Raw genomic sequence first — 17,876 nt, 5'->3', positions numbered from 1 at the left:
ATTTGATATTTAAATCTATGAAAATTCTACAAAATTGAACTTGTGAGTACAGAATATTAGAATATGTTTTTGTAATTAAGCATATATTGTGGTCTTTTTGTTAATGGTATTATTGTTGAAGAAGTTGATTATAGTAAACAGATTCAAACATTTTTGACAAGAATAATTTTAACTTTCAATATGTATTCATTATTATATTTTTATTCTGAGTTATTCAATAATTAATCCTAAATTTACAAATCAAGGGACGACTTCATTTTACAACAGCTTTTTACTGCACTTTCGGTTATCTATTATGAGGCGAATCAAGTCAATATTATTAAATGTTGTCATAGTTTATCACAGTAATCTCTGACTCATAGTTTATTTTCTTGGCATTGTTTATTTTGTATCACTTTTAAAACTTTGTCGTATTTACTCTATACTACTTCATTTCTTTTCTCTCATTTTAAAAGTACCTCAAATCCTTATTTCTGTTGGGGTTTTTTGGACAGTTTGAGAAGATTTCTCAATTTTTTACAGGTAGTTTCTCAATTTTAGCTCTTAGAATATCTAGTATTAATATTAGTTAATGTAATTCATTAGTATGGTTAAATTAAAAAGTATGTTGAAACATAGACACCTTCCTTTTGGCCATTAGAAAACAAAACAGCCCCTTTCAATGGATCTGAATCTGTGATTCTCTTCTTAATATGAGTGCTTCAGCCTGCACTACAGATTATCCACACCTTATTCTGTTTTATTCTTGTCCTAAACCTTCCACAAATCTTTCAATATGCTATGCTAAAAGCAGCCTACATAATGTGTATGCACATATACACACACATGCGTTTCTTCCCCACTGAAATTTTCCTTTCTAAGGTTACCAATGATCTCTTACTAAATCTAGTAGCTTTTTCTCTGTCTTCATTCTTTCTGTTTTTACTTTTTGCAGCATTTCACATCTTTGACCACTTTCTTCATAATTTCTCCTCTTCCTCCTAGGGCATGTTATTTCTTGGTTCTCCTTCCTGTCTTATCCTCTTTGTTAGTTCATCTTCCTACTTCTTCCCTTTAATTGTGAGTCAAGATTCTCTCTCCTTTTGCTCTCTTTAGACAATTTCATCAACTCAAATAATTTAATTATTATTTCTAAACTGATGACTCCTAAATTCATGAGCAGCATTAATCATGCCTGTAAGCTCCATTCCCACATTTCTAAAACTGTGCTAAACATCTGCACCTGAATTTCTTGTTTGCCCCTATAATTTAAAATGTCCCCCCAAAAAAGCTCATTGTCTTTTCTATTGAGATCTGCCCTTCCTCCTAGATTTTCTATTTCTATTATGAAACTATTTACTATCTTACCTGTTAACAAGGCTTCAACTCAAGACATCTTTGATTCTACTGCTTTATGTCTAGTCAGTTGCTAAATTCATCTTTCCATTATCTATCCCCTTTTCTTTACAATTATCTCTGTAATACTAATGTAATAGTCTTCCAACTGAACTCTTTGTCTCTAGTTTCTTCCCTTTCCATTCCTCACATGGCTACCAGTTTCATTTAACTGATGTATGTGTATATATATATATATATATATATATATATATATATATATATATATATGTATATATATGACCGTGTTATTTTCCTGCTAAAACAAATACCTTTCACTTATCTTTTATTTATAAATTCAAAACTTCTATTTACAATTTATTCTATTAACAGCTCCAACTTGCCTTTCAAACTTTAACTTATACTGTTCCTTTTTTTCCTATTTCAAAAGTATAATGAATGAATTAAAAAATATTATAAAGCACTTGTTATATGTTAGATTCTATACTAAAGCCAAAGACAGTATCTCTATCCTCAAAGAGCTTACATTCTAATACAGAAAGACAGTACATATAAGGGAATGATGACTGGAAAGAGGTATTTTATTCTGTGAAAGTAGAAAAGGAGAGAATTAGGTACACCTGTGGTAGCAGGAAGATGGTGAGATGGACTCAGAATAATTGAATGAGATTGGATAGAACAATTGGATCACAATTGCATGTTCTGGTATCCAGGGCTAGCCAGTAGATATAATGGAGGAATAGATAGCTGTTCCACCTGATCCTGAATTAGCTCATATCTGTATATTCAGGTAAAATATTCTCCATATCTTCAGTATATGCTGTACACCAAAAGAAAAATATAATTTAAAACCCCCATATAAACAGGTGCCAAATTTTCTACTGAAAATTTACCCAAGATTGCATAACTGGTATGAGACAGAGGCTGTATTTGAATTCTTGTCTTCCTGTTCTGCTACCAGGTCTCTATTTATCATAACATGCTGCCTCTCCAATCTCAAAAAGGGGTCCCAAAAATCTTAGTATAGTTTTAAACTTTAATAGCCTAAAACTGCACTAAGATTTTTGAAACAATATTTTCTGCCTTAAATCACCTAAAATCCATTCACCTCCAGTTTGATTTTTCACTAGGATAGTAAATATTCTTCATTTCACATTTGTGTGGTAATTTTTCTCTCTATGTAATGGTCTGCATTACTCCTTATTAGAACTGTATAGATTTCAGGCAATAGATACTTGTAGAAATGCAAAGTTAATTAAGATAACAACTCTGAATAGAATTGATGATATATGTAAAGTACTTTGTAATTTTAAAAAATTATATAAATATTAGTTATTATTGGGAAGGGCTTTTATGGGGAAAGTTAATAGGTAGTGTGACATAAAAAATTATAAATAAAATATTTAAAATACATAGAAGGGAGAAAAGAAGGAGGGAAGAATAAAGTAAAAAGTATACAACAGAGAACAAAGACAAACCTACAAGGAAGCAAAGATGGACATCTCTGAACATAATATGTAGTGTTTATTATAGGCTTTCTTGAAATGGAAATGTAGTGCTTTATATTTTAAAACTCTTTTTTTATGTTCTGTGCACATGGAAAATTTTTTTCTTTTCCTATTCTGTATTTAAGTTTAAAATAAAAGTACTTAGAAAAAAGTTCAAAGATGGATACAAGGTACAATTTTCTTATAATTTTGCTAAATTCACTAAATTTTTTAAAACAATTGGTACATAGCAGTTCACAATTTCATAATGCAGTCATCTTTTTTGTTCTTTGTTATGTTGAAATGTTTGTTTCTTGATGTTGATAAGTTAATAAGAAAAAGAAAAAGTATCAGTGATTATCAATTCACTTATTTATTTTTTTTAATTTTTATTTTTTTATTTAATAGCCTTTTATTTACAGGATATATGCATGGGCAACTTTACAGCATTAACAATTGCCAAACTTCTTGTTCCAATTTTTTCACCTCTTACCCCCCCACACTCCCTCCCCCAGATGACAGGATGACCAGTAGATGTTAAATACATTAAAATATAAACTAGATACACAATAAGTATACATGACCAAAACGTTATTTTGCTGTACAAAAAGAATCAGACTCTGAAATATTGTACAATTAGCTTGTGAAGGAAATCAAAAATGCAGGTGTGCATAAATATAGGGATTGGGAATTCAATGTAATGGTTTTTAGTCATCTCCCAGAGTTCTTTTTCTGGGCATAGCTAGTTCAGTTCATTACTGCTCCATTAGAAATGATTTGGTTGATCTCGTTGCTGAGGATGGCCTGGTCCATCAGAACTGGTCATCATATAGTATTGTTGTTGAAGTATATAATGATCTCCTGGTCCTGCTCATTTCACTCAGCATCAGTTCGTGTAAGTCTCTCCAGGCCTTTCTGAAATTATCCTGTTGGTCATTTCTTACAGAACAGTAATATTCCATAATATTCATATACCACAATTTATTCAGCCATTCTCCAACTGATGGGCATCCATTCAGTTTCCAGTTTTAGCCACTACAAAAAGGGCTGCCACAAACATTCGTGCACATACAGGTCCCTTTCCCTTCTTTATAATCTCTTTGGGATATAATCCCAGTAGTAACACTGCTGGATCAGAGGGTATGCACAGTTTAAGAACTTTTTGAGCACAGTTCCAAACTACTCTCCAAAATGGTTGGATTCGTTCACAACTCCACCAACAATGCATCAATGTCCCAGTTTTCCCGCATCCCCTCCAACAATCATCATTTTTTTTTCCTGTCATTTTAGCCAATCTGACAGGTGTGTAGTGGTATCTTAGAGTTGTCTTAATTTGCATTTCTCTGATTAATAATAACTTGGAGCATCTTTTCATAAGACTAGAAATAGTTTCAATTTCTTCATCTGAGAATTGTCTGTTCATATCCTTTGACCATTTTTCAATTGGAGAATGGCTTGATTTTTTATAAATTAGAGTTAATTCTCTATATATTTTGGAAATGAGGCCTTTATCAGAACCTTTGACTGTAAAAATATTTTCCCAGTTTATTGCTTCCCTTCTAATCTTGTCTGCATTAGTTTTGTTTGTACAAAAACTTTTCAGTTTGGTATAATCGAAATTTTCTATTTTGTGATCAGTAATGATCTCTACTTCTTCTTTGGTCATAAAGACCTTCCCCTTCCACAGGTCCGAGAGGTCAATTCACTTATTTAAATGATGCATTACTTTCTCCCCAGGAGAAGCTTAGGCTCATTTTAATCATCATGTGATATATGTGGTGAGAGGGAGAATGTTTTTAGAAGTAAGTATGTAGGGGTGCAAATGGGAAGCTTTGCCTCCTGGAATACCCAGCAAATGGGAAACGGGGGAAAGACTTTGCAACTGGGAATAGGGATATAGTGCTTGATCTTCCTCTTTCCTGGTGTGTGCCTATTCTATAATAGGACACATCCACTTCTGCAGATGTGTAATAAAACAGACTTTTAACTTTGTCCATTTCTGCGTCCAAGAGGTTTATTTCTCACATGTTTTCCTTCATCAGATTGTGTTCACATTCCTAAAGCTGACACAGTACCTAACACACAGTAAACTTGTAATAAATACTTCTTGCCTTGCCTTTCCACAACACAAAAATGTTTAGAAATACCCCCTTTCCAATGGAATCCTCCATGTAACAAAGAAAAGGAAGCAAAATATATTTGTATTGTCTTTTAAAAAAATAGTTTAGCATAATAATGGCGTAAGGTGTCGATGGAGGTTTTCAAATACATATCAAATCTCTATTACACAAAAATCCTACTTTAGTAGAGTAACATGGTGGTCTTTGAAGGCTAACTAGTAGTATACAAACTACATTACTTTAGTGGCTTACTCATCACCAATGACAGTGGATCTACCTCATTCAGATTAATCAATGCCCAATGTGCTGTGTGAGAAAGTATAAACATTCAGGAAGATGAAGTCAGAAAGAGTGACTGGGTCAAACCAAATCTATGCAAGAAGGGCTGTACCACAGGCTAATTTTAAAACTATTGAGGATAAATTTTCAAGACATCTCAAGATTAGGACATTAAATGATTAGGAAAAATTTTTTTTAATTTTTATTTAATAGCCTTTTATTTACAGGATATATACATGGGTAACTTTACAGCATTAACAATTGCCAAACCTCTTGTTCCAATTTTTCACCTCTTACCCCCCTACCCCCTCCCCTAGATGGCAGGATGACCAGTAGATGTTAAATATATTAAAATATAACTTAGATACACAATAAGTATACATGACCAAAACGTTATTTTGCTGTACAAAAAGAATCAGACTGAAATATTGTACAATTAGCTTGTGAAGGAAATCAAAAATGCAGGTGTGCATAAATATAGGGATTGGGAATTCAATGTAATGGTTTTTAGTCATCTCCCAGAGTTCTTTTTCTGGGCATAGCTAGTTCAGTTCATTACTGCTCCATTAGAAATGATTTGGTTGATCTCGTTGCTGAGGATGGCCTGGTCCATCAGAACTGGTCATCATATAGTATTGTTTGTTGAAGTATATAATGATCTCCTGGTCCTGCTCATTTCACTCAGCATCAGTTCGTGTAAGTCTCTCCAGGCCTTTCTGAAATCATCCTGTTGGTCATTTCTTACAGAACAGTAATATTCCATAATGTTCATATACCACAATTTATTCAGCCATTCTCCAACTGATGGACATCCATTCAGTTTCCAGTTTTTAGCCACTACAAAAAGGGCTGCCACAAACATTCGTGGCACATACAGGTCCCTTTCCTTCTTTATAATCTCTTTGGGTATAATCCCAGTAGTAACACTGCTGGATCAAAGGGTATGCACAGTTTGATAACTTTTTGAGCATAGTTCCAAACTACTCCAAAATGGTTGGATTCGTTCACAACTCCACCAACAATGCATCAATGTCCCAGTTTTCCGCATCCCTCCAACAATCATCATTATTTTTTCCTGTCATCTTAGCCAATCTGACGGGTGTGTAGTGGTATCTTAGAGTTGTCTTAATTTGCATTTCTCTGATTAATAATGACTTGGAGCATCTTTTCATATGTCTAGAAATAGTTTCAATTTCTTCATCTGAGAATTGTCTGTTCATATCCTTTGACCATTTTTCAATTGGAGAATGGCTTGATTTTTTATAAATTAGAGTTAATTCTCTATATATTTTGGAAATGAGGCCTTTATCAGAACCTTTGACTGTAAAAATATTTTCCCAATTTATTGCTTCCCTTCTAATCTTGTCTGCATTAGTTTTTTTTGTACAAAAACTTTTCAGTTTGGTATAATCGAAATTTTGTATTTTGTGACCAGTAATGATGTCTAGTTCTGCTTTGGTCATAAAGACCTTCCCCTTCCACAGGTCTGAGAGGTAAACTATCCTGTGTTCCTCTAATTTATTAATAATTTCATTCTTTATGCCTAGGTCATGAACCCATTTTGACCTTATCTTGGTGTACGGCGTTAAGTATGGATCAATGCCTAGTTTCTGCCATATTAGTTTCCAATTTTCCCAGCAATTTTTATCAAACAGTAAGTTCTTATCCCAAAAGCTGGGGTCTTTGGGTTTGTCAAAGACTAGGTTGCTATATTTGTTGACTGTTTTATCCCTTGAACCTAATCTATTCCACTGATCAACTAATCTATTCCTTAGCCAATACCAAATAGTTTTGGTAACTGCTGCTCTATAATATAATTTTAGATCTGGTACAGCTAAGCCACCTTCATTTGATTTTTTTTCATTAATTCCCTTGAAATTCTTGACCTTTTGTTTTTCCATATGAACTTTGTTGTTATTTTTTCTAGGTCATAAAAATAGTTTTTTGGGAGTCTGATTGGTATAGCGCTAAATAAATAGATTAGTTTAGGTAATATTGTCATCTTTATTATATTTGCTCGCCCTATCCAAGAGCATTTAATATTTTTCCAATTGGTTAAATCAGACTTAATTTGTGTGAAAAGTGGTCTGTAATTTTGCTCATAAAGTTTCTGATTTTCCCTTGGCAGATAGATTCCGATTAGGAAAAAATTACAGATGATAACATATTTAAAAGGAAATTGAAAAAAACTTTAACAAATGCCAATCCTTAGGTGTACTTTATAAAATTTCTAAAATCTTTATGAGAATGACCTACATGTACATCAAGGACATCCTTGATGAAGGTATGATTAGAGAGGAAGCTAATTTTGTAAACTATATTCTAGGATGGATTTTTTTTTTAACAGTGATAGAATTCTGTATTTGTGGATTATAAAATCAGACAAATGTTTGGTAAAGTAAAATGCAGGTTAATAGACTATCTTCAAGTGACTCATTAATATATGAAGATTACATAAGATTCTGTGGTAGATGCAACCACAGAGATAACTGTCCAACAATTCTTTGACTCAGTATTGAGTCATAAGAGAGATAGATTCAGCAAAGATATTTGATAATCTTTTTGAGGATGCCTTATAGAGTTCAAATGGAATAAAGATTCTTTATAGATGACAAAGTTCTTTACATCATAAAGTTTGCAGATAACATTGTGCTAATTGCTGAACACAATAAAAATGGAATTTCTTTCTTCTTTCTTTTTTTAAACTATGTTAAACCTCCACTGAGTGCTTCTTAAACAGTACTTTATGATATGGAGATGTGCCTGAGTTTTCAAAGGCTATGCTTATGGGGTACAAATTTGGGGAGGTTTTACCAAATGGGAAAGGCTTCAAGTATGGGTTTGGTTGTTAATGCTGTAAAGTTACCCATGTATATATATCCTGTAAATTAAAGGCTATTAAATAAATAAAAAAAAAAATAAAAAAATAAAAAAAAAAAAAAAAGTATGGGTTTGGTGATGTGCTGTACATCTAAACCAGCTTGGCTAAGTTTGGAAAGGCTCATTAATAAGTTTGAGGTGATTAATTTCTCAATCATTGGAAGTATCAAAGATCATCTACTAAATTATAGGCTGATTGTAATCTTCTTTACAGGATACACACACACACACACACACACATGCACACACACATACACACACACATATACACACATACACTCACACATATGGTACATTACAGATCCTCAAAGTATTGAGGTATTTGTGGGGAGAGGAAGAAGGGCAAATCAAGTATATAAAGAAGTATCTGATGATAATGATGATGATGATTATAACTAGGATTTGTAAAGTGTTTTAAGGTTTGTAACAGTATTTATTTATGTTATCTCATTTGATGGTCACAACAACCCTTGGAGACAAGTGTGATTTATTGTCCCCATTTTACAGAGGAAGAAACTGAGAGACATGGAGATTTTCAATGACTTTTCAGGGGTCAAACAGCTAGCCAGTAAATATATGAGGCAGAATTCAAACTCAGGCCTTCCTGACTTCAAGTTCCATATCCTATCTGTCCTGTGAAAGCATGATTATGTTTTGCTTGACTCAAAAGGTCAAACCTAGCAACAGTAGATAGACTGAAAGGCAACTCAACAAAAGGAAAAAAATTTCTAAAATTTAACATTCTTCAAAACTGGAAATAGGACATCATGAAAGTAATCCCTCATCTCTGGATATCTCCCAAATGAAGGTTGAATAACCATTTATCATAGATTGTAGAATTTCTGTTCAGAACTGATCCAACACTTCCGGAGAGCAACTTGACCAAAGAGCAATCAAACTGTGCATTTGATTCAACAAAACCTCTACTAATGCTCTCCCAAAGAAATAATATAAAAGAGGAAAGGACTTACACATATAAAAATATAGCAGCTCTATTTGTGCTGACAAAGAAATGGAAATTGAGGGAATGCCTATCAGTTGGGGAACTGCTGAACATGTGATGTTATATGAATATAAGGGAATGCTATTGTGCTATAAGAAATGACGAACATGCAGATTTCAGAAAAAGTTGGAAAGGCTTACAAGAACAGATGCTGAATGAAGTAAATAGTACCAGAAAAACATTGTACACAGTAACAGCAACATTGTGTGATGGTCAAGTGTGATAGACTTGGCTTTCTCAGCACTAAAATAACAAGACAACTTCAAAAGACTCATGATAGAAAATTCCATCCATATCCAGAGAAAGAACTATGGAGCCTAAATACTGAAGCATACTATTTTCAATTTGGGTTTTTTTTTGTAGTTTACCCCTTGTGTTCTGTTTTTTCTTTCATAACAGTGTGGAAATATATTCAACATGCTTATATATATTTAACTTATTTCAGATTGCTTGCATAATCATCTTGGGAGGGGAGAAAGGAGGAACTTTTTGAAATTTAAAATCTTATTTTAAAAAGAATATTGAAAACTATCTTTACATCTAATTGGAAAAAATAAAATTCTATTTTTTTAAAAAAGGATTTCTGTTCGGCATTGAGATTAAATGAGATATTACATATAAAGAGCTTTACAAACTTTACATCACTATATACATGTTAATTTATTTTTCTTTATTATTATTATTAGATTCAAAGATTCTATATATCATTGAAGAAAACTTTTATCTGATTTTTGAAAATAATATAAATCCTAGAATTTTAAAGCAGTATGAAATAGTTCAGGTTCAGATTCTATTAATTTAACATATGGCAATTTAATAAGACAAAATTAACAATGTATTGGGGGAAAGCATTATACCAGGAGGAAAAAAAAAAGATCTGTATGTTCTTTCTTACTGCCATTTCTGGATCTTTGCCCTGCCACTTTCACTCCTTTGAAGTTTATGTCATATAACTACCACATTTTCTGCTGTCATCTTTCAAATTCCTATCCCTTTTTCCTTGTACCTTTGTCCATTCCATGACTTTTGCACTAGATTCAAAATATTATTTTCTACAGTCCCTGTCAACATCCTTGGAGACTTTAGAATCCATGATTGCTCCCATGGTTTTCATACTCCCTCAGTTCATATGTCTACTACTTCCCTTTCCTGGGATGGTTAAACATTAAACCTCATCATAATTCAAAATAGTCTCACTTCAAAATTCTAAGCTGAAAACTTTCTCTCTCTGATCATGATCCTCCTAGCATTTGAACTCTCTCTATACTTTACTTCTTAAAGTGATCATCATTACCTTCTGATCCAGGATTTCTTTCTTTTCGTCCAATTTGTCAATACTGTTGTGGCTCATATTCATACCTACCCAATGTTTTCTGTATTCTAAGATGCTTCAATAAGTCCCCTTTCACCTTTGAATTCTTTGCTCCCATGTGCTTCTGGTATTCCCACATAAATAACTCTCAAGTCTAGGTAAACCATTTTTACTACATCTTTTTCTATACAAAAGCTGCCAAATATTTGGCATTCTAATTTCATTCTAACTAGGTTCATTATACACATTTTTTTCCCTAAATTTTAAATTTTTTTTACTATATTTTGTTTATATATCCTCTTCATTTCTGAAAAATTCCCTTCCCTCTCCTCTGTCTAGTAAGATATCACTTATGAAAAGACCAGGGTCATGTGCTATGAACTTCCTAAAAACCACTTTTCTTCGATACTTCCCCATCCCCCCAGACAAATGTATTTTCTCATGTTTTTCCAGTCACCAAATTAATTAACTTGCTTTCCTCTTTACCAAAGTTAAACCTTCTGTATTCTGAATCCTCACTTTCATTTTCTAACTCCTCTCTGACCTTTTTTCAACATTTTGCAATGTTGAAAATCCCCTCTTCCTACTCTTCCTAGACGCTCTCTTTCCTGTTTGTTTAATTATTTTGAGATGTGTTCTCTTTTAGCTCTTGTCCAACTGCTCTTTCTCAGTCTTCTTTGCTGTGTCATCTGGATAACCCTTTGTGGGAATGCATCCCAAAACTTTGGCCTGTTCAACCCCTCCTGTTCCATTCTCTTTTTCATGTTAATCTGCCTTCTCTATGAAGGCTTAGTAGTTTTGAGTTGCATTAGAGCTACTACACTGTTTAAGTAAGAGTGACCTGGCCCACATTGGGAAAACATAGCAGGTTAAAGCTTTTGTGTTGATCAATATTGGGATCAAGTCTGTAAGTGACCATTTTTAACGTGGTTAAGATAGGGAGCAAGAAAGAGAGGAAGGAAGAGAGAAGGTAGCAGAAAGGGAGGAATGGAGGAAAGGAGAAAGGGAAGAATAAAGAAATTTTTTGTCTTGATTTAATTACATATATGCATATATGTGTGTATGTGTATGTGTATATATATACATTAAAAATAATTTGATAGAATTTATAGCCCATTTTGAGTTTTATAAAAGATGTGCTTCACTCATCCTACCGATAGAATCAAAGTTCCTTTAGCAGGAACTGTTTTATTTTTTAATCATTGTATTTCTAGTACCTAGCACAATGCCTAGCACACAACAGGTTCTTAATACTAGTTTCTTGTTTCTGTTTTTGTGACCCTGTGTTATCAGTCATTCCTTCCCCTTTAGGTATTTTCAAGGGCTCTTCCTTCTGCTGGCCTCTTTCCTTTAATCTACAAAACATGCTCCAGTTTCTTCTATCATAAAAATCTTTCTTTTGACTCTGTCACTCCCTGTCTTTCCTCTCCATTACTAACAAACTTTCAGGAACTGTAATCTTTTATGCATGCTGTCATTTTCTTACTACTTTCATTCCTCAACCCCATGCAATCTGCCTTCTATTCTTACCATTATATAAAAAAATAAAAACACAACTCTCTTCAAGGTCACTAAAGATCTTAAGGATTAGAATTTAAGAATACTGCTAAGGACCAAATTGCATCAATTGATGCAGTGCATTTTTTTCATCTGTAAAAATTTAGTGATAGGATAAAAAATGTTAATTCAGAGTCAAAATTTTTATGTGAGTTGATATATATGGCCCTTCCAGTGACCTCTTTTTTTATTTTCATTCTTTTTGACCTCTGTAACATGTGAAACTACCTTCTGTCACAGGGTTGTTGTGAAGCTGAGAAGCAAATATATATATATAAAATATTTTGCAAATTTTAAATGCTGTGCTATTTAAATATCGTTATTATTACAATTCTTTCCTTCCTTGGTTTTCATGACAGTGGTTGAGATCCTTCCCAGTCCCCCATCTCCTTTCCTGACTTCACATCCTCCCACCTCCATATGTTTGGGTGTCTCCCAATAAGAAGATTCCCTTTTACTCTAACTCACATAGTGAACAACCATGACTTTAAAAGACACATGATAATGCATAGCTGTCACTTCTTGGCAGAGAAATACTGGACTAGAGATACAAAATGAGACATACATTTTCAACCATGTATTGATTTGTTTTTCTTGATTTATTTGTTACAATATTGGTTTCTATTGGAGAAAGAAGTGAGTTAGTGAGAAATGATAAAGAAGGGGGGGAAGGAAAGATCATCAATAAAACAGAAAAAAAACACCAAAAAATCGGAAGGGAACACAAACAGCAGTTTTATTTCTACTTTTTGAAATTAAATATCTACATTTTGAAAAAAAACAAACCATAATAGATATCTGCAAATTCACATAAAATACTGTTTTTATTTTAACTTACATCGGATTGTTTGCTGTGGAACACAAGATTTTGCAAAGGTGAACATTGAAAACTATCTTTGTTATATGATAATCAGTTCTGATGGACAAGGCCCTTGTCAACAATGAAATGATTCAGGGCAGTTCCGATGGGCTTGTGATGAAGAAAGCCATCGGCACTCAGAAAGAGGACAATGGGAATTGAATGTAGACTACAACATAGTATTTTCATTCTTTTTGTTGTTGTTTGCTTTCATTTTGTTTTCTTTCTCATTTGTTTCTTTTTTGATCTTTTTTTTGTGTGTAGCATGATATTTGTAGAAATATGTTTAGAAAAATTGCATATATTTAACATATTTTGGATCACCTGCCATCTAGGTGAAGGGATGGGCAAAGGAGGGGAAAAACTAGAACACAAGGTTTTGTAAGGGTAAATGTTGAAAATTATCCTTGTATATATTTTGAAAATTAAAAGCTTTAAAAAAAAGAAAAAAACTATCTTTATATGTATTTGGAAAAAATAAAATACTATTTAAAATAAAATCCTATGTTTATCTTTTTTGTATATTGAAAGGTTTATTGATTAATTACTATTAAGTTCATAATAAAATTATTTTAAAAGAACCCTCCTTTTTTTCTCCTTAGTTATTCTCTCCTCTTATTTCTGGCTCAATTATTATTTCTATGTAGATAACTCCTCAAACTATAGATCTCTATCCAACCTCTGCCTAGAACTCAGGCTCATTTTTCTAGCTATCTGCTGGATATTTATTTTCCCTTGGATGACCATCTGTTCATATTCAACCTTCTATTCAACATATCTCTACTACAATCTGATTCTCTACCTAACTTTGTAGATGATACCACTATTCTCCACAGATACCTGTTTTTAAACTTAGCCACCTTTGATTTTTCATTTCCATACTTCCACACAATCAATCAATTATTAAGTCCTATTGATTCTACCTCTACAGTATCTAGTAGATCCATTGCCTCTTTTCAAGTCTCACTGAAACCATCTTTGTTTAGATACTAATTTCCTGCCATTCTAACAGCCTCTTAACCCATCTTCCTGCTAAATGTATCATTACTCTGATCATATTACCATTTTATTCAAAAGGCTATGCTCAAGGACAAGAGGAGTCCTACACCTATACTAGGGAACCACAATGGAAATAGATACCTCTAGCAACTTTGTTACCTACTACCCAGTTTCAGATAATACATCCAAGTTGGACTAAGGAAGACATCTTTGCCCAGGAATGGTTTTCTGATGGAAAAGAGTAGCCGCAAGCCCTAGATAGTATACACAGAGAGAAGCAGGTTCAGAAACAAGTATGAGGGAATTAGATTCAAATACTCAATTCCTACTTCTGGGACACTGAACTGTTCCCAATATTAACTCCTGGCAAAGCCTCATTTCTAGTGTCTGCAAACTTGTGACTTTTTAAGCAGATTAGGTTTGAGGAAATGTTGTACCGACTTTTTCTTGTATTTCTCCATCAGGATTTAGTCTGATGTGTTTTCTAGACAATTTGGGGTAGAGGGTTTTTTTTTTTTTGGGGGGGGGGTATTTGTTGTACTATTTCCTGCTACTTAAGCTATCTTGGTTCCTCATGAATCTTAAGTATTGATATTAATCCTATGGTCCCTTTCAACATAGTATAGTTTCCCTGCTTAATTATTTTAAGAAAGCCTATTGTTGCTGTTGCCTTATCTGAGATCGCAATTGCTATTAATATTTTCTTTTAAACTTCAGTAGAAGCACAATTTTAATTCTTTATGAATCATCATAACATATTCCTAGATTCTACTTTCTAATCCATTCTATTATCCTGTTCCATTTTATGGATAAATTCTTCCTATTTCCCAATCCAATTATTATCATTAACTGTATATTGACTATGTTTAGTCCTCTTTTCCCTCACTATTCCCTCTTTAACAAAGAAGAAAAGGTGGTTGAGAAGGAGCTATGTTTGATGCAATAATCAAGTATGGCCAAGTGTCCAATTTCTTACAGTAATTTTTTTTTGTTTTATTGTTTATGCATTTTTTTTAAAAAATGACAAAACTCTTGGTACTGTTCTTACAAGACAATAGTAAAGATTAATGTGATAAAATGTATAGCATATGTTAAGTTCTACAGACATTACTAAATGTTTATAGAAGAAGCCACATGAATTAGTAAGGTTTTTTTGTTGTTGACTTGATCTACAGAAACCACAATACACTCTCCTCTCCCTGCCATCCCTCAACTTTCTTCAACTGACTCTTGTTCTCATAGGCAGGTGTGTAACCCCATATACACAAACAAACACAGAACCTGCCTACTCTGAGGATGATTCAGTGTTTCCCTTCTAGGAGCATATTGATTCTCAAAACATTGCCATCTGGTTTTTCCATTCAGCCCTGGCTTGAATACAAGTCTCTTTGAGGTTACCAATTAACTCTCCTATTCTAAATATATGGCCTTTTCTCAGTCTTTATCTGTGGTTTATCTTTCTTAATACTGTTGACCACTCTCTCCTTGATTAAGTTCTATAACAATATTCTCCTCTTTTTCCTCTTGGCCTGATTGATCCAGTTCATACTTTTATTAGCTCATTATCAATGTTCTGTCCTTCTGATGTGGGTATTTTTCTGGTCTCTGTCCAGCCATCTTTTCTTTCTGCAAGAGTAATGTCTTTCTTGAATAATGAACAAACATCTACTAATAGCTTACTAGTTCAAAACAGTGCTAATACAAATAGATGAACAAGATGGTCCCTGTTCTTAAGAAGCTTATATTCTTATAAGGGGAATAACTCCTAAAGTTTTCACCTATGGAAAGACATTCCTTTAAGGTTCAGCAGCAGACAGTAATATATCTTCTTAAATGTGAGTTCTACTGATAAAACTGTATTCATTTTTGATTTTGGATGGTGTCAAGGACTTAAAGGTTCTATCAGATATCATGGATTTAGGTATCACCTTTATAAAGATGACACCCAAATTTGTATTTTTTTATATTTATAAACCCTAATCTCTATAGATTCATTTTACAATCTGCTTGCTAGTTCTGCTATAATATAAACTCAATGTGCACAAAAGGGAGTTCATTATCTTTCCCTAAACATGCACCTCCTTCAAACCTTCCATTTCTGTTTAGGGCATTACCATCTTCCCAGTCACCCAAGTTTGTAATTTTGAGGCAGCATAGTATGGTAGCTAAGGTACTAGACATAGAGCATGAAAACTTGAGAAGAGTTTTTGCTTTAGGCATTGACTAATTGTGTAACACAGGTAAAATCATTTAACTATTCTGTGCCTCAGTTTCCTCATTTGTTAAATGAAAGAGTTGGACTCAATAGCCTCTAGGAGTCCCTCTAGTTCTAAATTTCTATGCCCTATGAAACAAGTTATCCTTTGTTCATGACTCTCCCTCATCTATATCTAATCATTTATTGATTCTACCTCTACATCTCTTCAGTCTTTCTCTCCACTCATACCACCACTACTCTGGCTGTTAATAGTAGCCTACTTGACCTCCCTGTTTGCAATCTCTTCTTTATTCCCATCCATCCTCCCCATAGCTGCCAAAATAATTCGATCTGACTATTGTCAGTTCCTACTTAAATATTTCTGTGGCTCTTCCTTGTCCTTAGAATAAAATATAAATTTCCTAAAGTTGAAGGGAAGAAATGCTATAATTCTATATTGCTGGTACAAGACTGCCACTTTATTAATTTATTTTTATTATACATTCAATTATTGTTGAGAGAGAATTTTCAAAACTGACCAAGATCCCTAATACTCTCTGACATGTTTCTAACACAAAGCATTTTGAAATAACTTTACAGGATTCTTGAATAAGGAACTTTTCATAGTGGAAAAAGTCCCAGAGTTCAAGTAACAGAGGAGTTAAGTTTTTACTTCATTAAAGTTAACAATAGTTACATAACTTTCAGCATGCCCTTAGGCAATTACTTCCCTAAAGCCATCCTATGGTAACTCTCCTTGAGGGTTCTTTCTTCCGGGAGATTTCTTCCTTCTTCAGGATTGTTATCTGAATTCCTTCAGAGTTTTAGAAAAAAAGGTTGCAGCTCTTAAATTAATCTATCTAGGGCTCTTGCCTTTGTGTAGTCACCACCCTAATTACTCCAAGGAGATACTCTTTCCTCAGACTAGCTTATCTTTTTTTTTTTTTTCCCCTTCTCTTTTTTTAATTTAGCTCTGGTCTTTTCATCAGCAATGCATTAAAGTCCTTATTTCATGAAATATCCATATTTTCCCTTGAAGGTTTATGCTCAGTTTCACTGGGCACATGATTCTTGTAATCCTAGTTTCTTTGTTTTCTTATTCTTTAATGTAGAAACTGCTAAATTCTGTGTTGAAATACCTGTGGTCCCACAATATTTGAACTATTTCTTTTTGTTTTTTTGCAATACTTTCTCTTTGACCTGGGAGCTCTGGAATTTGGCTATAACGGTCCCGAAAGTTTTCATTTGGGGTACTGGCCTCTCCTCTCCTCCCTCAGTCTTAGGTTAAAGGGCCTGGGGCTCGCAGAGAAAGGTCTGCTCAGCTAAATTAAAGGAGGTATTTTGCACTTCAAAGTGCCTGCTCTACTTTGAGGGGTATCTGTTCCATAACCTTGACCTATAAACTATGTTAAACATCTGCCATTGTATCTTTCATCCTGTAAAGTCAAGTCACTGTTTAATATCAAAATGTGCCAGCAAGGATGAACAAGAATGCTTATAAGGCTGTCCCTACTTCAGTTGGTAACGGAACCATGCCAGAATCCTACTGGAGGTCCGTCCCAGCCATGTAGAGCACCTATGTCGGTTACAGATAAATTTATTTCTAAATTATGAATTACTATGTCCGTCTTGAATTTTATTGCCTGGGCTATTTCACTTGCAGGAGGTGATTGGTATATTCTTTCAATTTCTATTTGGCCTCTGATTCTAGAATATCAGGACAGTTTTCATTGATACTTTCTTGAAACATGATGTCTAGATTCTTTTTTTGATTTTGGCTTCCAGGTAATTCAATCGTTCTTAAATCATCTCTTTTTGACCTATTTTCTAAGTCAATTGTTTTTCCAA

The sequence above is a fragment of the Sarcophilus harrisii genome, chromosome 2 (genome assembly GCF_902635505.1).
Source record: "Sarcophilus harrisii chromosome 2, mSarHar1.11, whole genome shotgun sequence".
In the NCBI taxonomy this organism is placed as follows: domain Eukaryota; kingdom Metazoa; phylum Chordata; class Mammalia; order Dasyuromorphia; family Dasyuridae; genus Sarcophilus; species Sarcophilus harrisii.
This window is presented reverse-complemented; position numbering follows the sequence as displayed.